The sequence below is a fragment of the Anabrus simplex genome, chromosome 5, assembly GCF_040414725.1.
Source record: "Anabrus simplex isolate iqAnaSimp1 chromosome 5, ASM4041472v1, whole genome shotgun sequence".
In the NCBI taxonomy this organism is placed as follows: domain Eukaryota; kingdom Metazoa; phylum Arthropoda; class Insecta; order Orthoptera; family Tettigoniidae; genus Anabrus; species Anabrus simplex.
The window spans coordinates 96,313,553-96,341,307 of NC_090269.1; positions in this window are offsets into that span (position 1 = coordinate 96,313,553).

Here is a 27,755-nt window from a genome sequence, read left to right on the forward strand (position 1 = left end):
CTAATGTTACGACGTTCGAAGAAACCAAGTTTCAACCTATAGAGGTTAGACATTGCTGTGAGTTTGAAATTATAAGATTAACATCTTCTATAGTATGTGGATTAAAGCGAACAACTATTTATCATTAGACTAAAGTTACGATGTTCAGAAGAAACCAAGTTTCAACCTATAGAGTTCAGACATTTCTGTAAGTTTGAAATTATAAGATTAACATCTTCTATAGCATGCGGATAGAAGAGGGAAACTATTTACCAATAGACTAAAGATACGATGTACGGAAGAGACCAAGTTTCAACCTATAGAGGTCAGACATGGCTGTAAGTTTGAAATTATAAGATTAACCTCTTCTATAGCATGAGGATTGAAGAGAACAACTATTTATCATTAGACTAATGTTACGACGTTCGAAGAAACCAAGTTTCAACCTATAGAGGTTAGACATTGCTGTAACTTTGAAATTATAAGATTATCCTCTTCTATGGCATGCATATTAAAGAAAATAACTATTTATCCATAGACTAAAGTTACGATGTTCGGAAGAAACCAAGTTTGAACCTGTACAGGTCAGACATTGCTGTAATTTTGAAATTATAAGATTAACATCTTCTATAGCATGTGGATTAAAGCGAAGAACTATTTATCATTAGACTAAAGTTACGATGTTCGGAAGAAACCAAGTTTAACCTGTACAAGTCAGACATTGCTGTGAGTTTGAAATTATAAGATTAACATCTTCTATAGCATGTGGATTAAAGCGAAGAACTATTTATCATTAGACTAAAATTACGATATTCGGAAGAAACCAAGTTTCAACCTATAGAGGTCAGACATTGCTGTAAGTTTGAAATTATAAGATTAATATTTTCTATAGCATGCGGATAGAAGGGGAACTATTTACCAATAGACTAAGGTTACGATGTTCGGAAGAAACCACGTTTCAACCTATAGAGGTCAGACATGGCTATAAGTTTGAAATTATAAGATTAAACTCTTCTACAGCATGTGGATAGAAGAGAATGACTATTTATCAATAGACTAAAGTTATGATATTCAGAAGAAACCAAGTTTCAACGTATAGAGGTCGGACATTGCTGTGAGTTTGAAATTATAAGATTAACCTCTTCCATAGCATGAGGATTGAGGAGAACAACTATTTATCAATAGACTAAAGTTGCTATGTTCGGAAGAAACCAAGTTTGATCCTTTAGAGGTCAGACATAGCTGTGAGTTTGAAATTATAAGATTAACATCTTCTACAGCATGTAGATTGAAGAGAACAACTATTTATCAATAGACTAAAGTTACGATGTTAGGAAGAAACCAACTAACAGTTCAGGCTTACCTTAAGTTGAAGGTTGAAGAATAATATTCGCAGCAGACAGTACTTAGACGGGGATGTGCACGCAATAAACACACACAAAGAACTGTGAGCGCTTCACGCAGACTGCAGCGAGTAAATATGCTCCTTGTTACGAAGCGGATATCAGAGTCGCTGACAACTGCAGTACAGTTGGAACTAAATTTTTATGCAAGAAGAGCTCTCCTGTGAGTCTTACGCTGAGTTCTGCAGGCTGACGTATTTAAGCCGGGATCTAACCTGCTGTTGATGCCGTGGTGTCAGAATTTAAGAGTTCTGCAGCGGATCGAGCCTTGGAAATTTAGCGCGCGATCCTCTACCTCTGGACTAAACGGGAGGGTACTAAGCTAAGCAAGAAGCCGACATCCGCGGTATTCCTCACCTGTAGGCACTTAAAGTATTGAGCTAAGACCGCATCCGGCTAGATCTTGTAATTATACGTTATGACTATCGCGCAGGTCCCTCGCCTAGCATTTGCTATTTTTCCGGCTTCCAACAGTAGTGGTTCGTACCCGCTATCTCCCGAAGTAGCGAGAATGATTGCGGGTACAAGAGTGTTGAGGGTGATTCATCTGTCGGATGGAGGCGATCCCACTGTTGCGTAATAAATTTTCAGGTAGTTTCGAATAACCAGAGGGCGTGCAAAAAGCCAGCATTAAGTAAGGGCATATAACGCTGTTGATAGGGAAGTTAAACCTTGTGCAGGCTCCTTCGAAAATGATTGTTAGTACAAGATGTTGATGGTGATTCATCTGTCGGATGGAGGCGATGAGCTATCTGCAGGCTTCTTCGGTAGGAGTAGGCTATGTGCCGGCACCGGCTTTTACCCTCTCCCTTCTGTTGTATATTACATTCTCAGGCAGTTTCGAATAACCAGAGGGTGTGCAAAAAGCCAGCATTTAGTAAGGGTATATAACACTGTTGATGGGGACGTTAAACCTTGTGCAGACTCCTTCGAAAATGATTGTGAGTACAAGATGTTGATGGTGATTCATCTGTCGGTTGGAGGCGATAAGCTGTGTGCAGGCTTCATCGGTAGGAGTAGGCTATGTACCGGCACCGGGTTTTACCCTCTCCCAACTATTGTATATTACATTCTTAGCCAGTTTCGAACAACCAGAGGGTGTGCAAAAAGCCAGCATTAAGTAAGGGTACATAACGCTGTTGATGGGGACGTTAAACCTTGTGCAGACTCGTTCGAAAATGATTGTGAGTACAAGATGTTGATGGTGATTTATCTGTCGGATGGAGGCGATAAGCTGTGTGCAGGCTTCATCGGTAGGAGTAGGCTATGTACCGGCACCGGGTTTTACCCTCTCCCTACTATTGTATATTACATTCTTAGGCAGTTTCGAATAACCAGAGCGTGTGCAAAAAGCCAGTATTAAGTAAGGGTATATAACGCTGTTGATGGGGACGTTAAACCTTGTGCAGTCTCCTTCGAAAATGATTGTGAGTACAAGATGTTGATGGTGATTCATCTGTCGTATGGAGGCGATAAGCTATGTGCAGGCTTCATCGGTAGGAGTAGGGTATGTACCGGCACCGGGTTTTACCCTCTCCCTACTGTTGTATATTACATTCTTAGGCAGTTTCGAATAACCAGAGGGTGTGCAAAAAGCCAGCATTAAGTAAGGGTAGATAACGCTATTGATGGGGACGTCAAACCTTGTAGAGGCTCCTTCAACAGGAGTAGCCTATATGCCGGTACCGTGCAGGCTCTTTCAATAGGAGTAGGCTATGTGCTAGCACAAGGTTATACCCTCTCCGTACAATCATAATATTTTATCTTAAGAACTTACACCAGAAGGAATTACTAACACGATTTAGAAAATGTTCCGTGAGTTACAAGTAGCTTATCATGCACTCACTGTCCTCGCTGAAGGTTGCTACAGCCGGAAGACTAGCGTACAATTTCAGTCAACGCATGCATTCCGCACCTCACTCTGACTGACTGCGCTGATACAACTTCAAAGACAGTGTTCTAAGCAGCGGAACAAAAATCGAACAACGAATGATGTAACCCGATGTGAGCACATAGCCTGTTCCTAAAGCTTAACACTGTAAATGTTAGGAGCTCATTTTACAGCTAGATGCGGTTCCTTACGTAACAGGACCGGGATTAAAAATCTATTTTACAGCCGAGTGCCCCCTCCTGACGCAAGATTTTAAATCGCAAGAATCTGTTTTACGGCTAGATGCCCTTCCTGGCGCTGAAAGACCAGGATTTAGCCAGTTACCCTTCCTGATGTAACAAGACTAGAATTTATTTTTAGGCTGCACTTGGCTAGAAATAGCCACACGAAATTCTTCTTCTTCTTCTTCTTCTTATATAGAAAGAGAATTGCCGGCTCCTACGGTTTTGTATAGTGTGCTTGCCTCTCACCCGGCAGTCTCGGGTCCGATTCTCTTAGAACGAAGGTGCACCCCAAACAAGTCAATCAATGTTCTGATCATATGTTGTATCGAGTACAGTGTTCGATTATACTCTTAATCACTTCTTTTGTAATATAATCTTCAAGTATTCGAAAAAGCTATACCTTAACAGAGCAGGGAAAAGGAGGTTATAACAATCGCTATCTTACGCAAGCCTTTCAGAACAGTAGTCGTTTCTTCTCCTAGAACAAAGGTATTCCTTGACATGTTCTTTTAAATTGTCCGCTACTACGATCAAGAGAACAGCACGGTGCTCTCAGATGGCGGATGTGGAATTTGCCGCCACCACATGTCGAAGAATAAAGATGCCAACACGATGCTCTCTTGGCAGCTTTTCAAATTGCCCGCATGATAGCAGCACGATGCTCTCTTGATTAAAGATGGTGGATGACAGCTGTCAAAAAAGCACGTGGGTTTGTAAAGCACGTGGAATTCGCCACCACCAAAAGATGGCAGCACGGTGCTCTCTAGATTAAAGATGGCGGATGATAGCTGACAGAACTTTTCAAATTACCCACTACTACAGAGGACAGCACGGTGCTCTGTAGTTTAAAGATGGCGGATGTCAGCTGACGCAAGAGGGCAGCGCGGTGCTCTCTGGATTAAAGATCAATCAATCAATACAATCAATACTGATCTGCATTTAGGGCAGTCGCCCAGGTGGCAGATTCCCTATCTGTTGCTTTCCTAGCCTTTTCCGAAATGATTTCAAAGAAATTGGAAATTTATTGAACATCTCCCTTGGTAAGTTATTCCAATCCCTAACTCCCCTTCCTATAAATGAATATTTGCCCCAGTTTGTCCTCTTGAATTCCAACTTTATCTTCATATTGTGATCTTTCCTACTTTTATAGACGCCATTCAAACCTATTCGTCTACTAATGTCATTCCACGCCATCTCTCCGCTGACAGCTCGGAACATACCACTTAGTCGAGCAGCTCTTCTTCTTTCTCTCAATTCTTCCCAACCCAAACATTGCAACATTGCTACTCTTTTGTCTTTTGTCGGAAATCTCCCAGAACAAATCGAGCTGCTTTTCTTTGGATTTTTTCCAGTTCTTGAATCAGATAATCCTGGAACCATACTCTATTTGGGGTCTTACCAGAGACTTATATGCACTCTCCTTTACATCCTTACTACAACCCCTAAACACCCTCATAACCATGTGCAGAGATCGGTACCCTTTATTTACAATCCCATTTATGTGATTACCCCAGTGAAGATCTTTCCTTATATTAACACCTAGATACTTACAATGATCCCCAAAAGGAACTTTCACCCCATCAACGCAGTAATTAAAACTGAGAGGACTTTTCCTATTTGTAAAACTCACAACCTGACTTTTAGCCCCGTTTATCAACATACCATTGCCTGCTGTCCATCTCACAATATTTTCGAGGTCACGTTGCAGTTGCGGGCCGCTACCACAAAGAGTGCGGGACTGCGCTCTCTTGATTAAAGATGGCGGATGACAGCTGTCAAAAAGCACGTAGCTTTGTTTCCAAACAAGAGAACGTGGAATTTGCCGCCACCACATTTCAAAGGTATCTAGCTAAAGATGGCAGCACGGCGCTCTCTGTATTAAAGATGGCGGAAGACAGCTGTCAGAAAAAAGCACGTGAGTTTGTTTCCAAACAAGAGCACGTGGAATTTGCCACCACCACAAAGAGGGCAGCACGGTTCTCTCTGGATTAAGGATGGCGGATGACAAAAGCACGTGAATTTGTAAAGCACTTCGAATTTGCCGCCACCACACAGAGTGCAGCACGGCGCTCTCTTGATTAAAGATGGCGGATGACAGCTGTCAAAATTTCACGTGTTTTTTTACAAATTCAAATCTCGCGCTAGTGAGGTTAAGTTGGTAGCACTAAGGTTTAGGCCCGTTAAGATAGGAGCACTGCGGATGACAGGTGACGAATTTGCAGCTACTGCGATAAAGAGGGCAGCACGGTGCTCTGTAGTTTAAAGATGGCGGATGACCGCTGTCAAAAGCACGTGGATTTGTTTACAAATTCAAATCTCGCGCTAGTGAGGTTAAGTTGTTACCACTAAAGTTTAGGTCCGTCAAGATGGCTGCACTGAGGTTTGCGATACGTTGTTGGTTGTCTGTCAAAAAGCACGTGGCTTTGTTTACAAATTCAAATCTCGCGCTAGTTAGGTTAAGTTTGTACCACTGAGGTTTAGGCCCGTCAAGATGGCAGCAGTGAGGTTAGCGATGCGTTGTTGTCTGTCAAAAAGCACGTGGCTTTGTTTACAAATTTAAATCTCGGGCCAAAATTCAAATCTCGCGCCCAAATTCAAATTTCCTGCCAAAATTCAAATTTCCCGCGGGAGGAGGAGGCCGCCGAATCCCTGTATTATACTACTTGTCATACTTTTAATGGACAAAGGTTTAACAGGTTATATTGTCCTCTGATTTACGGCAGGTTTATCAGCTGCTACGGAAACAGCCATTTTCTTCTTTGCCAGTCTCAGTTTGGCTTCTTGTTTTTTCGTAGCAATCTCTTCTGGAGTACACTGACGAGGTTGGGAACTGGAGATGCTTCCAGATTCAGAAGAATCCTCTTTAGGATATAAGTTGCCCCTGTCATTATAGAACGAGAACATAGAATGTACACTATCTTGCAACATGTGAAGAACATGAGATACCTGTTGATTATCACCCAATAACTGGAGTAATTGGGAAAGTTTACTACTAATATCCCGTTGTAAATGTAGACGTTACCGTTGGATATTATTTACTGACGGGGGCTGGGATACATTGCCTAACACTGATTGGTTACTGGAAGTGGCAGGTACCGATGAGACCGTGACATGGCGAGTAGAGACCTCAGAAAGGGGTTGGAAATCTGGTGCCGGGGGTGTACGAATAAGATTTAAGTAACCAGCGTGATCATATCCGGGTGCAGGTACCGGGCGAGGGTTATGAGTAATAATTTGGGTAAATTTTCGCTTTCTTGGAAGCGTAGGAGTCATAGGAGTTACAGGTTGTGTTAAAGGTGGAAATTGTTGCGGGTTCCGATCTGGAAATTAACTGAGAGGGTGAAGTTTAGACATGGCGTCATGAAAAGAGATGTTTACAGTGCTCATAAGTTTTTTGATCTGGATTTGATGCTGTTGTTCGGGGCATGAATCAGAACGAGTCAAATGGGGCCCACTACAATGAACACATTTGAGAATTTTTTTTTGACAGTCTGCAGTAGCATGATTCAGAGGGCATCGACCACATCTATTAGTATTTGCCCTGCAATTTTCATCTCGATGACCATATCTATGACATTTACGGCAAAGTATAGGAAGAAAAATAAACGGATCCACCTCCATATACACACTATAGAGTGAGGCAATGCCTGTCCTCGAAATGTTACTTTGACAGAACCTGTAGGTAAATAGTCCGTTTTATCTTGTTGTACGACACGTCGATTGAGACCTTTAACAGATTTGACTGGTACTGAAGATTTTAAGTTTTTGAGAATCTCCTCTTCCGTGATTGATTTGTCAACATCACGAATAATTCCCACACGCATAATGTTAGAACTGGGTATGAATGCCTTAATTTTTAAAGTATTAAGGAGAGGATTAGTTAAGAACTCATTTGCCTGTACTGCAGAGGAAAATTCAAGTTGAAGGCGGTTCCGCCCCTTACGCATGATAGACTTAACAGGAAGATTTGTGTCATGAAATTTGCGCCCCAAGGCCATTGGGTGCAAATGACTGAGGTTTTGCGAATTAATAGACTCCACAAACACAATATAGGGTCCATAATGAGTAGTAGAATATTTTTCGATGATAACAGACGAAGGAGAATCCGAATTGGGTGGGTTAGTCGACGCGTCCGTATTTTGAGAAGAATCACTATTCTGCAACGCAGAAAGAAGTATTGAATCATCTTCATCCATACGAATGACTACTTCACGTTCAACCGGTAACTTTAATGGATCGGGTGATTCATCACCCCCACTGAACTCTGCCATTTCACTCACACGGCAGTATGGCACTCACACTACACCACACGCGCCCGTATGTAACTCTCCAACCGGACACACTAAGCAAGACAACCGAACTGGTTCGCTGCAAGGCAGCAACTGTTCGGCCAGTCAATATTCTTTCTTTTCTTTCTTGAGGAGTTTGTTTGGGATTGAAGTGTTCTTTTCCCAGTCTCAGGCCTTACTTAGTATTTCACTCAATGATATTATTCAATTTGCTATGCACACGCATCATTATTAATTTTATTTGCACACGAATAACCAAGCGTGATATTAAATATTAGGAACCATTGCAGGACTATCAATATGAGATAAGATCCTAACTAAGCACTTAAAAGACCCTGTAGGAGTGTCATTTCCATGAACGTAGTGAACAAAAAATGAATGAAATATGATTACAACCGTAGTTGAGTAGAATCAAGAAATTAGTTAATAAGAGTGATTATATGTGGTGATGGTTCTAACAACAATACTGAAACACGTGTTGGCAGAGGTACGTGGAGACTTAATTTCTGAATTAGTAATAGTTGTTGGAAGGCATATTGTGGGCACTGGAAAAATAGGTGATCACTATCTGCATTTCTGTGACCACAAGTACAAGATGGATGATTAGAAATATGAAACCTATATTTGTAGGCTGGGGTTAAGGAGTGATTAAAACGTAAACGTATTATATTGATAATGTGCCGGCGCGTGTACGTACCTTTGAAAAAACATGGTTGTATCGGGATATTGGGTTGTAATTGATAATAGTATTTTCCCTTCGTACCTGCAGATAGTCGCCATAATGTTTGCCAAGCTTGATTAGCGTATTGCTTAATGCGAGAAAAGAGATTAGAAATCGGAATTTTGATTTGTAATGGGTTTATGCGTGACTTGCCTCCTTGGCTGCAGAATCGGCTTGATCATTACCGAAATGATTAGTATTCCCTTTTATCCAGATCAACGTAATATAGACGCCTGACTTCTCAAGTTGATAAAGCAAGTCTTTAACCTCGTATAAATACATATTGTGGGATTGTGAAAAGGACTGTAAAGCCTGGAGAAAACTTTGAGAATCTGTGAAGATATTTATCTTCCGGAAACCAAGACGTTGCTTGATAGATCGCATATAGTTCTGCTGTGAATATAGTCATAATATTCGGTAGAGGATATTTAATGTGTGCCTGAGAGTCAAAGGAAGCTGCTCCTACACCACTAGGGGATTTTGCCCCATCGGTAAATATATTATAATCTTGTGGGTTTAATGATCCTTTAAATTTTTTGTGAGTGAGCTTATTAGATTCTGTCCCTCGGGAAGATTGGGCTGATGGGAAGGAAGAAGGTATAATTATTGACGGTTTGAAAGTGAGAATATCATAATTGTATGAATACATAATTAAGCGAGGTGTTCGTAGAATCGAGTCTTGAAAATTCTGCATGTCAACATATGCCATGTATATCGCTGGGTATCGTCTATTTGTTGGGGGTTGCTGCTGGTAATATTCGTACAATAATTTCAGTTTAGGAATTATAATGGAATTCGATCGAGCTATATGTTTGAGAATACATTATTTTGCTAGTTTTAACCTACGAATGTGAAGAGGAGGTTCTGTGGCTTCAACTAACAGAGCATTGGTAGGTGTAGTTTCGAGAGCACCAGTACTTATACGACCGAGCTCGATAGCTGCAGTCGCTTAAGTGCGGCTAGTATCCAGTATTCGGGAGATAATGGGTTCGAACTCCACTGTCGGCAGCCCTGAAGATGGTTTTCCGTTGTTTCCCATTTTCACACCAGGCAAATGCTGGGGCTGTACCTTATTAAGGCCACGGCCGCTTCCTTCCCACTCCTAGCCCTTCCCTGTCCCATCGCCGCCATAAGACCTATCTGTGTCGATGCGACGTAAAGCAGCTAGCAAAAAAATGTTCTTATACGTAAGGCAGAATATTGTATTTTATCTAATTTTAAGAGAGTTTGTTTAGGTGCTAAGTCAATTATTTGCGCACTGTAATCCAGTGTAGATTGAATTGTAGCTCGATACAACTGTAAAACTGAGGAAGGGTCAGCACCCCAATTACGCCTAGTTACTGTTTTCAGGATGTAAATATAACCTTCTGACTTTCGATATAACCGCTGAAGCTGAAAATTCCAATTAAGATTTTGATCCATACAAATACCTAAATACGTGTGTTGGGGGGCAAAGGGGATACTATAGCCATCAAAATTGATAGGAATTTTATCAAACACGCGCTTGATAGTGAAAACCATTGCTGCACACTTAGGAAGTGAAAGGTGGAGGCCATGGGGAGTTAGCCACTGATAAACAAGACTCATGACTTGCGATATTGTTTTCCTACACGTCAATGTTAGTATGGGAAAAATAAATTACGTAGTCATCGGCAAAATCTAATATGTGTGCGTAAGGGGTTACAATAGATTCTAGATCTTTCATATATAAAGCGAATAATATTCCACTCAATATGGACCCTTGTGGTAAGCCATGTGATGTTTGACGACTGTCAATTTGGTATTGAGAACATTTTAGTGTTATTGTACGGTTTGTGAATAATTGATACAAAATAGATATATTAAGGGGAAATCCATGACTAGATAATTTTGCCCATAAAATATGCAGTAAGACTGAATCGTAAGCGCCTTTGATGTCCAAGAAAATGGCGATAGTAGTTTGCTTTCCCCATCGAGCTAATAAGATATCAAGGATCAATATTATAATAGGATGTTGTTTACTGCGTCCTCGCATAAAAGCAAATTGATACTTAGGAAACATGTTATAGTACTCCACCGTCTACACAAGTCTTCGAAGTAAAATTTTGCAAAATGTTTTGCGGATGCATGAACCTAAAACTATTCCACGAAAATTTTCTGGAACGTTTGGACGTTTATAGGGTTTTAATATTGGAGTTATAAAAAAGTATTCCATTGGGTTGGCACTTGAACGGAATTGAGGATATCATTATAATACTGCATAAATAAAACCTGAGCTTGAGAGGGGAGTAATTTAATCATGTTATACGTAATGGCATCCGGTTCTGGTGATGAACTATTTACATAGGATATTACTATTTGAATTTCATTATAGGTTATTGGTTGTAGCAATGTAGGAAATTGACGAGGATCATGGTCTGACGAGGGTATAAATGGGGTTAATGCCGAGGCCGGGGTGATCGACTGTAGAAATTCTTTTAATACCGTGCGAGGAAAAGAATATTGGGTTTGATATTGGAAAGTTCGTGTAATCATACGAATTGCGTTCCATAATTGTGCAGAAGGTAGGTGAGGGGTTAAACAGGAGAGAAATGTTTGCCATGCCTTACGTTTATTGGAATTAAAAATTAGTTTTGTTTTCGCGATATGCTAACGTAATTGCAGATAATTATATTGAGTCATGGTCTTACGATATAATTTGAATAACAGTTTGCGCCGAGATATAAGATCGTGACAGTCATTATCCCACCATTTGATTGCGGAAACTGGGGGAGATCTAAATGCCTTGATGGGTCTGCAAGGGTGAAAGGTATTTAAATAGTGGGTCAAAAAGGCAAATAAGGACGGAAAAGTTATGTTGTTACCACGCTCACGTTGCAGAACTTGATTAACGTATTCACGATAAGCTTTGGGATTACATTTTTTATATGAACGGACGTTACTTACTGTTGGCAATGATAATGATGTCGGGACACATTTACTAAGACCATACGTGATGATGATAGGGAAATGATCGCTAGTGTGAGTATCTGCCAAAGTATGCCATGTGGTAACTGGAACCATGTTCGTATGGCAAAGTGTTAGATCGACCGCGCTAGGTGGGGAACCGGGAGGTGAAATACGAGTTGGAGAGCCGTCATTTAGAATATAATAATCGTGTCTATTGGACATTAATAATAAATTAACACTTTTGTGTATCTGTTGAACTTCCCCATTTGGTATGATGACAACTGAAGTCTCCTACAACGAAGATGTGTTGAAATTGTTCAAATTGAGAAAAAACTTGCGCCCATTGTCCTTGGGTAATATATATTTGCGGAGGATAATATATATTTAGAAAACAAATATTATTATAAATAAGTCCAACTGCATAAGTGTGCGGTATCAGATATAGAACAGATAACGTAGTATAACTTAAAGAATTCTGAATGCACGTGCTACCACGTCATAACCGTCACCATCGTGTCTTTTTATCTGATAGCCGAATAATCGAAAACAAGTGTAAGGTTTAAACCACGTTTCTTGTAAAAATATGAGATTAGCCTGAGTCACGTGTATTAGTAATTGTAATTTATGTCGCTTAGAAATGACACTTCTATTGTTCCATTGAAATAGTCTGATCATGGACTGATAGTCATGATATGATCCCTTAATTTACAAAGTACATTACTAAGTTGGGGTTCGTGACCCAAGTGTTGTATTAACGTTACCAGGATGCGTTGTATTTCTTGGTGAAGGTATTCCTTCGTTGGAGAATAATTTTGGGCGTGAGAGGCTGAAATGTTTCTCTGCCCTCGGTGTTGGGGCGTAGGTTGAGTATGCAACACTGATTCAGCTGCCGCTGATGTAGTCGGTAGCGGAGTTAGTCGCTCTGAAGGTACATTTCCGTTGCGGAGAATGGCTAAATAACCCTGTTTGTCATAACATGGCTCAGCTGCTGAGGGCTGAGATTGCAGAACAACCTGAGTAAACTTTCGCTTCCGTGGATTTTCAATCGGAGGTGATCTATTTTCTTGCGATAATGGGGGAAACTGATTCGGTTTTTGGTCAGGGTAATAAACCGGAAGTGCTACCCGAGCTTTTGCCTCAGGAAATGAAAGGTATTCCGTACTCATGAGTTTTTTAATTCGAACTTGGTATTTATGCTCGGGACAGTCTAGTGATCCCGTGAGATGGTTTTTTTGCAATAGGCACATTGAATAAATTGTTCAGTACACTCGTTAGTTGCGTGTAACTGGGAACATTTACCACATCGGAAATTTTTTGCTTGACAATGCTTTTCGGTGTGGCCGTATCGTTGACACTTTCTGCAACGAATAGGTGAAAAGATGAAAGGTTCTACATCCATATATACTTTATACAAAGTCATCTGTTGAGGAAGCGTTTGTGAACGAAAAATAATCTTAACCGATCCGGTTGGAAGATACGCTGTTACACCATCCTGTACGACTTTGCGATTAAGCCGCTGAACGGACTTCACCGGTACTACAGTATCCAGATGGTTATGTATTTCCTCATGTGAAAAGTCCTTATCAACACCACGTATTATTCCCACTCGCAATACCTGTGATGAGGGAATACACGCCTTGATTTTTAATGTTTCTAAAATAGAGTTACGCAAAAACGCATCAGCTTGCATGGCAAGGTCACTTGGATCCTGTTCCTGCTCTTTCGTTGAATTGATTTGACGTTTAAGTCCTGTTCATAAAAACGGCGACCAAGGGCCATGGGGTGTAATCTACCGACATTCTTATCTACAGTGGATTCTACGAAAACTATATAGGGACCATGGTGGAATTTATTATAATACTCAGGTGCAGTAACGACTTGCTGTACTGTTGATTGTTGGTCGGGCTGGCATTCAGTAGAACGAAGTTGAGTTCCTATAGCTGGACTTCGTTGATCACTATTGATTGAATTGGGTAGCGGAGGTTGCTCAGAATCGGAAGATTTATCAGAGATGGAATCCCCGTCCATTAGAACTTCCATTTCACGCTCCACTAATATCTTATCACCCGACACTGGCGATGCCCCTCCACTGGAGGCAGCCATGGCGTACCGTCCACTCATTACACACACACACAAAAGGAAAATTAGTCACCAACGCCGTGCACGTATAAGACTCACTCACGAGCTATCGTACCGCACGGCGAACAAACACAAACTGTAGTCAATATTCTTATGAGAGTTATAAAACACCGTATAGATATGTGTATAAATATAAATAAAGAAACAAATGGGAGTACTGTATTATCACACGACAGAAAACACTGGGGGTTTGGAAAAAAGGGGTGCGCATTACAGACTTGATTAACTCATAGAGAAGTAGGGCCTAACGGTATCGTATGCAAGGGGTAAGCTTCATCAAATACAGTAGAGACAATGTGCGACACTCAGCGAGATATCGAGGGACAGCTATTAGGGCTCTCTCTGGCGGATTGACCTGAGAACTACTGATTCTGTCATAAGAGCACGTGTATTTGTCTGTGAAGTTTTTTGTGTTATTTATGCGTTTTCAGTGAGTTGACATAATTAAATAGTAGCGTGTGTCTTTCCTTGATATCTTCTCTCAACATGAGGGGAAAGGTATGTGCTGTGTTTGGCTGCAGTAACTATGAAGTAGAGAAGAATGCGCGGTCTTTCTTCAGTTTCCCTCGTGACAAGAAAATGTAAGTAATATTGTGTTTGCATATATATTCTTCCAGTGAAACGAGATTTTTATAGTACTTCATAATCTTCTGACCTGCTCGACCCATATTTTAACTAGCTTAGAATACAATACGCATATTTTATTGTATAGTGCAGCAGTTAACCATTAATATCGATGTGTTGTTGTAGGTGTGATCAGTGGGTTTGATTTAATTCCGGAAAATATATATGTATAGGAGTGTGGCTGGTTGTGTTCCAAGTTACCCCATTTGGAATGCCGTAATGCGTTGTCAAGCAATTAAGAAAATATGGGTGATTTAATAAATGTAGGTACATATATTGTTGAAACAATATAATGCAAATTTGCTTTACCCTAATGTAATGGCATTATTGCAAGTATTGCTTATAGGGAAAGTTTGAATGTTTTTGAGGCTCAATTTATAGATTTTCTTTCTCTTAGTAGGCTTCAAGTTAAAATGAAAATTGTCCAGTCCTTAAATGTAAATTCATTGAATCATGTGTGTAAGGAATGTGCCGATATTTTTGTTGACATGTATTTTAATATGATGAAACAATGCTTTTAAATGAGAAAAAAAGAAAAATTTAGCCGTGAACGTTCAGGCAGAAATTCTAAAGCTAAAAAAGTAATGCATAAATAAAAGATCAAGCGCTTTCACAGCAGTCCATTTCACATCTTGATTATATGTCTAATTTCAGTCTTTAAATAATAACCTGTTAAATAATTCTTCATTCATTTATCCAGAATTGCTTTAGCAATCGAAGGCTTCATACAGATGGTAGTAATAAGACCGACACCAATCCTCAGACTTTAATGCTACTCTCGATCGTTCAAAGATGGCGAATCGAGTAGCCGGAATTGTGGGAAATGTGGGTTTGTTGTTATCATATGTAATCGGTGTAATTTTATGAAAGGTGACGATAAATGTTAGTGTCCTTGTAGAATAAAAGTGTATGAGTGTATTTATATGAGTCAGCGGGCAGTAATGTGAGATTGTGCTTGTTTTGATCGTGTTTTTACCCATTAAAGAACATGAGTGTACTAGGTGGGCCAGGATTTAGTCTAACAACGACAATGCCTCTCATACAACTATTCTTAAGTTTCCTACGGAATACAGCATTAAGAGAGAAATGGATTAGGAATATACATCGTGATTATTTTGAAGTCCATGACGAAACTGTAGCGTGCATCCATCATTATGAGAATAAGTCCGAGGTTAGGGAGAACATTTATCTTTTTCCAAACTATTCGTGTCCCTCGAAAAATATTAATTTAGATAGAATATATTTGTTACTGTGATATTCCGTCAGTGTCTATGTGCTTCAAAGTGTCAAGTGATTTAGATGCAAGTGTATTTTACAATAATCTGCTCTTTGCCTGCGGAAATGTAGGCTCTATCTTGGAGTATAACAAAACTTATAAGTGTGGCAGATGGAGCAATCAGTATACTGTTACACAGAATAAATAGTGAGTTAGAGGGATTAGTTGGGTTTGTAACGTAGGGTTTTACACTACCAACACTTCCGATTCATGCTGTGGTTGCTTATTATCAAGCAGACCGCGCCGAACTGAAGCTCGCCCATGTGATTGTTTAGTCAATAGAGTTCTTGCACTCGTGTTCTTTAATGGGTAAAAATCCATTAGGTATATCTTTAGTCCCTGAACGTTTCATTACTAAGGTTACCATCATTGTGTGAAGTGCTGCTATGCCATATGTCAACATTATGTTAACATTACCAGGGCCGTTCATTGGGTTAACATAATCACTTCAGGTGTACTGGGGATGACTGGCTCAGACGGTTAAGACGCTGGCCTTCTGACCCCAAGTTGGCAGATTCGACCCTGGCTCAGTCCGGAGGTATTTGAAGGTGCTCAAATACGTCAGCCACGTGTCGATAGATTTACTAGCACGTAAAAGAACTATTGCAGGACTAAATTCCGGTACATCGACGTCTCCAAAAACCGTAAAAATGTAGTTAGTGGGACGTAAAGCCAATTACATTTTTATTACGGGTGTACTTCCCTTTCATTGGTTGCCGAATTTGAGAAATTATCCACCACTTCAAAACTAAGGCAACAAATTGTGTTTCATAGTTCTCACGAGAGCGAATAAATAGAGGAATTTCGCACCTAAATTTACTTTGAAACATTTAAAATCTTAGAAATATAATTTTAACAGTTTCATCGCGTATTTTCATCTACCCATCGAGATGAAATCTAAGAGAAAACGTTATTTGACGAATTGACATTTCTGAAAAATCAGCTTCTTGTTCTCTTTTCCAATAGAATATAATATGTGATTCTAGTTTATTACATGTGGTGCGTACTTGTTGGCGAAACGTTTTTATACGTGTAAAAGTTATTTTCCCTAAGATGTTACATGTATCATGTTAAATGACCGTCGTTTTATGTACGTGATATTTTTCGTGTTAGCCAATACCAGCAATCCGGCTACTTCGGCCGCCATGTTTTTCTTATATTACGGACTGAGGATTAGAGTTGGTCTTGGTAGTAAGCAGCTTCAGTAACAAAATAGAAGAGAAAACTGAGAATGAAGAAATAGTCACCACAAAAACAAACGCTCAGGTTATACACACAAAGGAAGCCTGGGACATAATAACAATGAAAGAATAATATGACATCAAGTTCTAAAGTGAGGTTGGAGTCACCAAGAAAAGTGGTAATTAGTGAAATTGCAGTGGGTGTCAGATTATAGAGTAAACAAGAAATACTGGTAGGCAATGAAAATTTTTGTGCTGGACATGGCGGTGTAAAAACGTCGGCGAGCTGAACGATATAAAGGACATTAGAAAAAGATATGATTAGCATCTCCGTCGGGGTAACCACATTTACAAAAGGGGTGATTTGTCAAATGAAATCGATATTTATAGAGCGGAGTAAGGATATGATTAAATCTTAGACGGATGATAGTAGTAATATGTCGTCTAGAACACTGGCCTGTTATGAACCACGGTTGTAGGGGTATAAGAGGTTGTATTTGGTTGTACGATCTACCTTTGTACTTGGCAGTATCATGCAATTCTGATTGCCGATCTGAGCGAGCCTTGTTTTTGACATGTATGAAATAATCAGTGGGTGGAATGGTTATAGTGGAGGCGGGAAGCGGAAGACGTGCTGCTTGCTTTATATAAGTATCGGCTCGTTCATTTCCATAAATTCCAATATGCGCTGGCACCCAGACGAAAGTTAGGTAGACGTTTGATTATTCGAGGGTATAAATAAGGATATAGGGGGATGTTTTCATTCCCCTTCCCGAAGGGAAGTGGAAGGCCACCTAGAGGGCGACGCCCTCTCTCTGGTCATGAGAGGTGACGGGGTTGTAATGGTTTGCTGGAGTTGGGGGATGGGTAAAGTGGAGATTTTGCAAGGGTGATATGGAGATGAGGCCTCTTGGCTAAGGGGAGTAGGTCTGCTCTTGTGCTTATTACTGGGAATTTTTACATACATATAGACAGTTTTTACAGAGACAGATATGCTTACATATATAGCGCTGGTACAATGCAAGTTCGGTGTGGTGGTTTAGTAGGGAGTACTAGGATAGGGTTGCGATGTGAGGAAGTGGAGGGTTGCTGTGATATTGGCAATGGAGGTGGCTAGGAGGCGAAGCAGGTCCAGTATCGAGAGGGGTGGTAGAAGAGGCTAGTTTGGGTAGCAGATAGGTAAACGGCTTGCGGGGGTGGGGTGGGTGGAGAGGTTGGCCGGGGGCGACCATGGGAATTGTTGGGAGGGGAGCGTACGGTATGGGTGGGGAGCGAGAATGCTCAACTCTGTAGTGCTAATTGTGGATACGGACGCCGGGTTTAACAAGGTGATGAACCTCGTCTGCGGTGTATAGAAGTGAAAGTGTATACACGAGCACTAGGCTAGGATGTTGAGACGATTATAGAATAAGATTACTGTATGTACATAATTGCAGTAAAAGGGAAATAAAACCAGGTGGGAAATTCTTAGCAGACAGACAATCTCATAACATATGTAACGGAATACAGTCATATGCGCTTTGAATATCAGGAAACGCAGCTATGGTACTGTGGCGACGTGCCTTGGCCAAAATGAGCTCGAGTACAAAGGTGTTTATAGCATCTTGAGTGCTGCGGCCCTTAAGAAACGCACATTGACTTTTTGGGACCAGGTTACCTTTGAAAGTTTGAAATGGAGAAACATATGTGTGTGTTTTAGTGTGCGTGTTTCGGGTTGGCCAAACTCTATACAAAAATATACTCATTTACATTCAAATTTCCCGTCACTTTACCCAAAATTACTCCATATGACCAGCGTTGCCAACTTCTTCGTGTGGGAATTGCAGCACGAAACGGTGTGTATAGGACGGCAAGTTCAGTCTAGGAAGGTCAAGACACGAATTTTACTTATGAAGCCGCCATGTTGATACTTTAAGTGAGCATAACTAAAGTCAAGTGTATTGGAATATACAGGATTTAGGTCCCATAAACTGGAATAAAAAATAAAAACAACTATTTTTCATGTCGAATTCAATTGGACATCTATTGTTCATGTATATATTCTGTATAACTCATAAATGACATTAATACATTCACAATTATCTGAGCAGGAAAATAATTAACAGAATCTAAGTTCAATGTTTAAGAGACCAGAATCAGCTGAGGTGCTCCTAGGTGACTACGATTTTGTAACTGTTTCTCTTCCTGTAAAGTATTAATTTACCTTTCTTTCTAGTCACCACAGTAGTGTGGGATTAGCCACTGTATCATCGGGCCACAAGCCCAAGTAGAGTTTTAAAACTTTGTTTTCAAGGGGCGCAATTGTACGCCTCCATACATTTTTGAATTTGGGCCAGTAATTTGATCTGTTCTTCCTTTTCACGAAGGCCCAGTAGTATGGGTACAAGATACCCCTGTATCAACTAAATTGTAAATTGTAGGTTGTGCCTAGAGAGGCCAGAGATTGTAAGGTTCTGTGTAAAGTTGCCTTGAGTAGGCTGTAAGAAATTGGGAGCCAGTCTCATTGGTTGAATTCGGAGAGCATGTAAGCACTTTTCTGGTAGTTGTATGATGTTGAGCGGTGCCTTTGGAAGGCCGTAAATTGTTACTGTTGGAGCCAAGTGCTCTTGAAGATTGTGTCTGAGGAGATATCTCTCCTTATCTAACTAAACGCAACATTTGCGACGTTGTAACCTTGTAAATTGGGAACTCGAAGCTCAAAAACTTGTAAATTACCTATCTTTGGGTTTTCTATTCTAGCATCAAAATTGTCATTATACCAGATACCTTGTTCTGTCACAAAGTGAAGAATTTTGTTTGTTAAAAATTTAATTTTCTGAAAAGAAATATAACCTTTTTTTCAAAGTTTTAAATGAATATTTGACTTTCGTGGATAGACTCATTCAGCCCGCACCTTCTTTCACCCCGCTGCGTTCCACAGATAACCCCGGAACATAATAATAATAATAATATTATTATTAATAATAATAATAATAATAATAATAATAATAATAATCATACTGTAATAATATTTACTACGTCCCACTAACTACTTTTTGAAGGATTTCGGAGACGCCGAGGTGCCGGAACTTTTTTCCGCAGGAGTTCTTTTACGTGCCAGTAAATATACCAACACGAATCTGACGTATTTGAGCACCTTCAAATACCACCGGACTGCAGGCTTTCCTAGAGTGTTTTAAAGACTTGGGTGGATTAGGAACATTTTCGGAATGGAATACCACTTGAGTGTTTCCGACCATCTAGGCATCTATCCTCTTCTGTTCAAACTGCGATTTATCAAAATGATATCAGAAGAAAATTTATAAAGGAACCAGTCGATACAAAAATCGTTCATATAAGTTAAGTGTATAATTCTTCAAGAATAATTTCATTGTAATAACTTATTAACTTCGAACAAGACGGAATTACAGTATATGCGAGTTGCCATCATCATGACCGCAATTTGGTACCGGACGCACTGAGCTCACCATTGCTTATCACTGGAAAGCGAAAAGCTCTAATCCCACCAGTTAACTTATTCTGACAATTTGGTGTAGCGCACTATCCCATTTTCCTTAAAAATGGCAACGTATTTCACATGATCACATCGGACTAGCCCACATAATAACGGTACTTAAGACTCAATACGGCCGTCTCCCCAAAGGATTGTGGTAGCCTGTCCAGACCATCCTAGATTGACCTTGCAGGATGGCTAAGATCGACGCGACATCTTGCACTTAAATTTGTTATTTTCAGCTGTGAAATGTCGGTAAGGGACGTGTTTTTGAACAGCTGTTTTCTAGCCGTGTACTTATAAAACTCACCATGATAAAGACGTGAAATTATATATTTCCATGCTTGATACAATGAAATTGTTCTAAATTATGTACGGTAATCAAATTGTTTAAAAATCGTATTCCGAACTCTTGGTCGTACAAAATATGTTTATACCTTCTTTTGAATTAGTGCAGATATTTTGTGCGAGGAGAGGAGATTAGGTTAAATGGGATATAACTAATGTTTCTTTCTTTTTACCAATAGAGTATTTAATAACATTTATTGAAATTGACATACTGTTTAGAAAAACGTCAATTTAGGCTATATGTACAGTGCCGATAATTAATGACTTTATTTAAAATAAGAACACTGTACAGAAACCCGTCCATGCAAGCTAGATATACAGTATTTAATAAGACGATTCATTGATATAAATAACTAAATCAATAAATAATAAATAAATTAAGAATAAATAAATGGTGTGTGGCCTCTGGACAGGCCTCCTGAATTTCCTTGGATTTGACGCCTAATAGGTTACCTGCACGTCTGTGCGAATGGGCCCTACCTATCATGAATTCGAATGCTCAAGACAGCACACACACCCAGACCCCGAACCATCAGATTTAACCAATGAAGGTTAAAAAATCCCATACCCGACCGGGAATCAAACCCGTGACATCTTGGGCCAAAGGTAAGTACGCTAACCATTTATCCATGTAGATGGTTATTCAGTGAAATCAGCACACTGCATAGAAACACGTCAATTTAAGCTAGATGTACAGTATTGAATACCATTTGTTGATATTACCACACTGTGCAGAAAATTCCCTGTGGTTGGGGGCGGTAGAATTAACACCCACAGTATCTCCTGCCTGTCGTAAGAGGCTACAAACGATGGCACTAGTGGCTTTTAACTTGAGAGCAAGGGTTGGCGACGACGGTCCCCTTAGCCGAATCCTCACATTGCTTCTATTCGCTTGTGACAGACTACATTGACAATTTCCTGTACGGTCTGGTGATTTCAATTAATGTGTTGATATCAGTGAATGTTATTAACTACTGCGCATATAGACTACAATGATGCCCGCCTGGTGGCCATGAAAGCTAAGGCGCTGAAATGTGAACAGTCTGACACCATAGTCAGAGTGTTGGCCGGTAGATTGCGTGCCAATAGCCCCGATTGAATTCCAAAATTCTCCGAAGTGCTCATATGGAGTGAGAGCGTTTGCCGCTCTTGATAGTAACTCGTCCGTCAGATGGAGACGTTAAGCCTTAAGTAGATCCCTTGATGCAATTCGACAGGAGAGGGCTATGTGCCAGCACTGAATTTCAATCTCTCCCTTCCTGCTATCTTATATCATGTCAATCATTTCAACTCATTAAATCCTCTGATGAGGTTGACGTCAGGAAGGGCATACGGTCATAAAAACCCGCCACGATAGATTCATCTCACCTCATACTCGACCCCGTAAGGGAAACGGGACAAGAGTTGGACTAACGGACATATAAACTACATTGAAAATTTCCTGTACACTTTGGTGATTGCAATTAATATACTGATTTCAATGAGCCTTATTAAGACTGTACATATACAGTGGCTTAGAGAAGTGTAAGGACACTTCCTTATAATTGTTGATGGTGATATGCCTTTATACTTTTCTAATATCAAATATTGTGATTAGTTTGGTGTTATTTGTATTAAAACTGAATTGTGTTGGTGAAAACTAGAACTCTCTAGGACTTAAAGATAAAAGTTATTGATTATTTTGTGTTTTACTGTGTGCATAAAATGAACAAAGTATTTTAATATAAAAAGTAAATAACTTGCCAACCAATGGGGATACCATTTTCGTTTTTGGTAAAAAAAATGAAGCTCTACCAGAAAGATTTCAGTATTAGAGGACAAGTATATTCTAGAACTAGTTCTACTTGACCCAGCTGGTTTGGAACTTCTCAGTTTGAAAGATAAAATTAAGCAAAACACATAAATTTGTCCACGGTCTTAAAATAATTGAAATTTCCCGCCTCTTTGACTTGCGAGTGCACAGCCCTATTCACAATGTTTCTTCGCGCCTACCCAACAGTTGGAAACAACTATGAACTTTCAATAGTCCGTCAGTGAGTCACTATTCCTGAAAGTGTGAAGAGGGTTATTATTAGCATGCATGAAGCTGGTCAGTCTCTTAAGAGCATAGGAAAGGAGTTAAATAGAGCAAAATTTGCGCGGAACGAATCGTAATGAAATTTAAAGCGACCGACAGTTGAAGCTAATGATCACAGTTCTGGAACGACCCAAGAGAACTTCACCACGGCAGGACAGAGCTTTGATACTCAAAAGCAAAACAAACCATACGGCTACTTTGCCTGAATTGTGTGCGGATATGAGAAGAGATTTTGGTGTGGTAATCAGCACTTTTACTGCATCAAACCGACTCCAAGAGGCTGGATTGTTGTTTTGTGCTGCTTTACGTAAAGAACTACTGAGCAACCTGTACAAGGAAAGGCGTCTGAAATGGTGTAGAGAACAAAAGAACTGGGTGACGTAGAGTTGTATTTTCCGATGAAAGTCGTTTTGAACTGTACCCGCTAGAGCGGAGAACAAAAACCGAGAAATTTCTGTCTGCTTGCCTAGCTCTTTCCGTTCACTATGGTGGCGAAGCTGTGATGATTTTGAGGCTGTATCACCAGTGAGGGCCCAGGAAAGGTTAGGTTTGTTGATGGAACCACGAATTCCACTCAATATTGTGATAATATGGAAGTGGTAGTGTTACCATCAGTTAATGGACTAATGCGTGAGAATTTCTTGTTCCAACAAGATAACGCATCATGTCACAAGTCCAAGGCTACGATGGCATGGTTCCAAAAACATAACGCCGAAGTTATACCCTGGCCTGCTAGGTTCCTCGACCTAAACCCGATGCAGAAATTGTGGAACTGCATGACAGCCAGATTTCAGAAAAAGAAGCCCAAGAACAAGGAGGATATGAAGCATCAACTTGTTGATATCTGGCGTATCATTTCTAGTGATCAATGCCGAGGCATGATTGACAGTATGCCACAACGTGTTGACGCTTGCAGGAAGGATCGTGGTGTTCACATTAACTACTGAGAGTATAGGGAAATCTATGTAACATTTTCGGGACTTTTTGTAATTTCTTTGTAATAACATTTCTATGTAATGTGAAAAAAGCCATTTTTGCTTTGTGTCCTTATACTTTTCTAAGCCCGCTGTACACTATAGTGGCAGTTTGCTGTACAGTGCGGTGATTTCAACTAATGTCTCGATTTCAATGAATATTAAGGTCGCCTGCAGAGACTACCTGCTGAGGACAGCTGACTGAATTGTTGAAGCATGAGTGAGTGCCTGCCTGAAGATTAGCCGTTTCTAAGAGTTTTTAATATTAGTTTTAATATTTAAACTTAATTAATAAATTAATATATTTAATATTTTAAAATTTACTTTCAATTCCATTAATTTATGTAGATTTTAAGTATCTCAGTATTTTATTTAACATTTTGATTACTATGTGGTTAGGTGTACGAGAGGGCCTCCAACCCTAACTTCGCCAATATAGAAAAGGCACTAATAAATAAATAAATAAATAAATAAATAAATAAATAAATAAATAAATAAATAAATAAATAAATAAATAAATAAATAAATAAATAAATAAATATAGAATGTAAAGGGATGGGTATAGATATTTTGTTAGTTTGTAAACAAAAATACACGTCACAACATATGCTAGGTAGGGTTTACCTTGTCCTATTAGTTTTTCCTCGCGATTAAGGCGGCGCAGCTGTGAGCTCGCATCCGGGAGATAGTGGATTCGAACACCACTGCCGGCAGCCCTGAAAATGGTTTTCAGTGGTTTCCCATTTTCACACCAAGCAAATGCTGGGACTGAAACACAATTAAGGCTACGGCCGCTTCCTTCCCACTCCTAGGCCTTTCCTATCCCACCATCGCCATAAGACCTATCTGTGTCGGTGCGACGTAAAGCAAATTTTGTTAACTATTTTCTCTCGCAAGTCTGGGAAACAGAATATAGTAGTATAAAGTTCCAGTTTTATAACGCAAATATTCGTACGTATAATTCTTATTAACGTGCCAGAAACCAACGACATACAGCTGTTGCCATTTCAACACTGTTTTAAGGGCCACCGACCGAAGCCGGGATTTGAACCTGCGAACTCGGACTCAGGACAGCGAATCAAACAACTGAGCTACATGAAAAGGAGGCGTTTGTGATTATAGTTATAAATAGATGAAGTTAGTATTTTTTACAAAGGTTTTATGAGGAGTATTTATTAAGGCGTACGTTTTCCAACTGTACTAAATACCCGAGACCAGACGGAAAAACTAGGTGGAAGCTAAGGAGCCTTGCAGGGATGTCACTTCCTTCTCTGATCACTTTTCCAAACCAAACTCCATGGCGTAACAGCCACAAAGGGCCATCGCCTACCAAGCGACTGCTGTTCATCCAGAAGGCCTGCAGATTACGAAGTGTCGTGTGGTCAGCACGACGAATCCTCTCCACCGTTATCCTTGGCCTTCTAGACGGGAGCCGCCATCTCACCGTCAGATAGCTCTCAGACGCGGCTTCATAATACGATCTGCAGAACTGCAGAACCACCACAATGAAAGATATGCAGTAATATATAGCGATTAGGGATCCCATCCTTCATATTGAGTGTTTATATCGAGCCAAAGACCGATACCCATACAGCTGCTGGTGATGTGGCAACCCTGTTTAGATCTGTGAACGACAGAACATTAGGAGAGCACATTTAACCACAGCTTTCTTCCGATAGGTGGCTAAGGGTCGCCCATAAGATTCTGTATGAACTGCACGTCTTGCAGTACGTCTGACCTATGCCCGTGACCATACAGTTAGTTTAATAATACACTAGACAGGGCCACCGTACGCGAGAGAATCGCTGCAGCGAGCGAGCATGTTAAAATCTCAGCTGTTTGCAAAAAGCACCCTCTATTGTACTCATCAGTGTAAATAGAGAACTTATAAAAGTGTGTTGATATTGATATGGTTTAAAATTCTTACATGTCAACATTCTCAGATACTACAGTATAGTTGTGATGCTGCTGTTCAGTTGAAAGGAAGCCCGAATAGCTTAAATACAGGATAAATGCGTGATAAAGGAGGATGGTTGTGATTAAGTAGCACAAAATCTATGTATTTTCCATGTTAAGACTTCAAACAACGTACCGTACATTACGATTAGGGTTATGTATATTTTTCTATCTTTGGTGTATATGACCAGGACTTCAGAAAAATTCTATCCAATGACCGAAAACATTCTCTCTCGTGTGAAGCGAATGAGCGAGTTCTTATGCCTACAAGTAATCATGATTATGTTTCCCCGTAATTGTAGTGATTTCTTCCGAGTTAGTTAGTCATGAAAATGAAAACGGAAATGCTAGTACCATCAGATGATGTTCCCACTCCATTAAGAAAGCCGGCTGCCAAAGATGTATGCAAGTCTCGGAACATTCGTAAATACGAATGTGCCGATAGGTCAACATTTTTTTCGATAAGCGGAAGAGGACTTTACTTTATGTAACTTTATATTGTTGTTTTTTGTACAAGTCAGTTTTATATTGTCGATTTCCCTAGAAATCGGGGTCCTATCAATTGAGATAAACGTCTACCTGTATTATTTCGGAACATTTTCGAGAACTTCACACTGATAGGACATGGAGAAATGCGTTTCCGCGGGGTTGGAGGACGGATTCACACGAGCTCAGCTGACACCTTCCGTATGCAATACGAATTTTGATTTGTCAATTACACTTACTGCAATGGACTGGGCGTCACAGAGCAGAACCACCAACATAATTCTGCACGAGCCGCCACTGGATAGCTCCTCAATTATAAGCACGTGGACTGAGTGTACCTCGAACCAGCCCTCAGATCCAGGTAAAAATCGCTGACCTGGCTGGGAACAGAACCCGTGGCCTACGGTAAGAGGCAGGCACGCTAGCCTTATACCGCTGGGCCGGCTGGTTACTTTTAGGTCTCCTTATTTTAGAATTTGACTTAAGGCATCCTGCATTCGATTCCCGGCAATGACAGAGTTAAAAAAGGCAATGGATGGGGAATATACAGTCTTGTTTGTGGGTGCAGTAGAGTTGGCCTTGAGTGTTACGTAATCGAAATATCTGCGACCTGGAAGATAGTCACCTTCACGGGGCGTAGTACCAAAGTGGTTCCTTTTTTAAGAGGACAAATGAAATGAAGATTCTTCTTCCTCACAAATTTCCAATTTGTTTGAAATCATTTAGGAAAAGGCTAGGAAAGCAACAGATAGGCAATCTGCCACCTGGGCGACTGCCCTAAATGCAGATCAGTATTCATTCATTCATTCATTCATTCATTCATTCATTCATTCATTCATTCAAACGAAGAACTATATATTATGAATTTTAAGAACAGCTTCTATAATTCAGCCGGCTTATGTTAAGAGTACAGTATCTATGATTGTACATGTTAACAATCAAAACCATCAATATCTACATAAGTTCCGACAATGCACTCGGTAGGACGGGCTTTCTTTTCATATCTACCGGGAAAGTTGGCCGAGCGGTTAAGGGCGCACAGCTGTGAGCTTGGATCCGGGAGATAGGGAGTTCGAACCCAACTGTCGGCAGCCATAAAGATGGTTTTCAGTGGTTTCCCATTTTCATACCAGGCCAATGCTGGGGCTGTACCTTAATTAAGGCCACGGCCATTTCCTTCTCACTCTAGCCCTTTCCTTTCCCATCGTCGCCATAAGACCTAGGTGTGACGTAAAGAAAATTCTATCTAAAAATAAAAAATTACAACCCCTTCCAAGGAAATTGTATCCACGCTACTGGCCTGGGCTTATACCCCACCCACTGAAAGTAATTACTTTGTTGGTACGCCACTGTATTCACTCACCATTTAAGGTACAATGTAAGACCGAAGAATGGTTGGATACTCAAAATACACCACCACCAATGATGCGGTTATGTTTCAAACGTACTAAAGAAAGTAAGGGACGAGATCTAGCGTTTTATGTAGACTCCGAATCAATAGAATGTGACTTCTCATTTTAAAAATGTTTCATTATCGACTGTGATTCAAGCCTCGGCTGTCTTAATGAGAAAACAGAACCATTGTAACTGAGTTATCACGCCCGCTAATTTCAAAATATTTACCCGCCATTTGAGGTTCCAATGAGGACCCGGGCATTTGAAAAATATATAGGCCTACCTATAGAACTTAGACAAGCATCCGCGACCTGTCTTGCTAGTGTTAGAATACAAATATTTTTTTATAACTTACCGAGGATGGACATAGT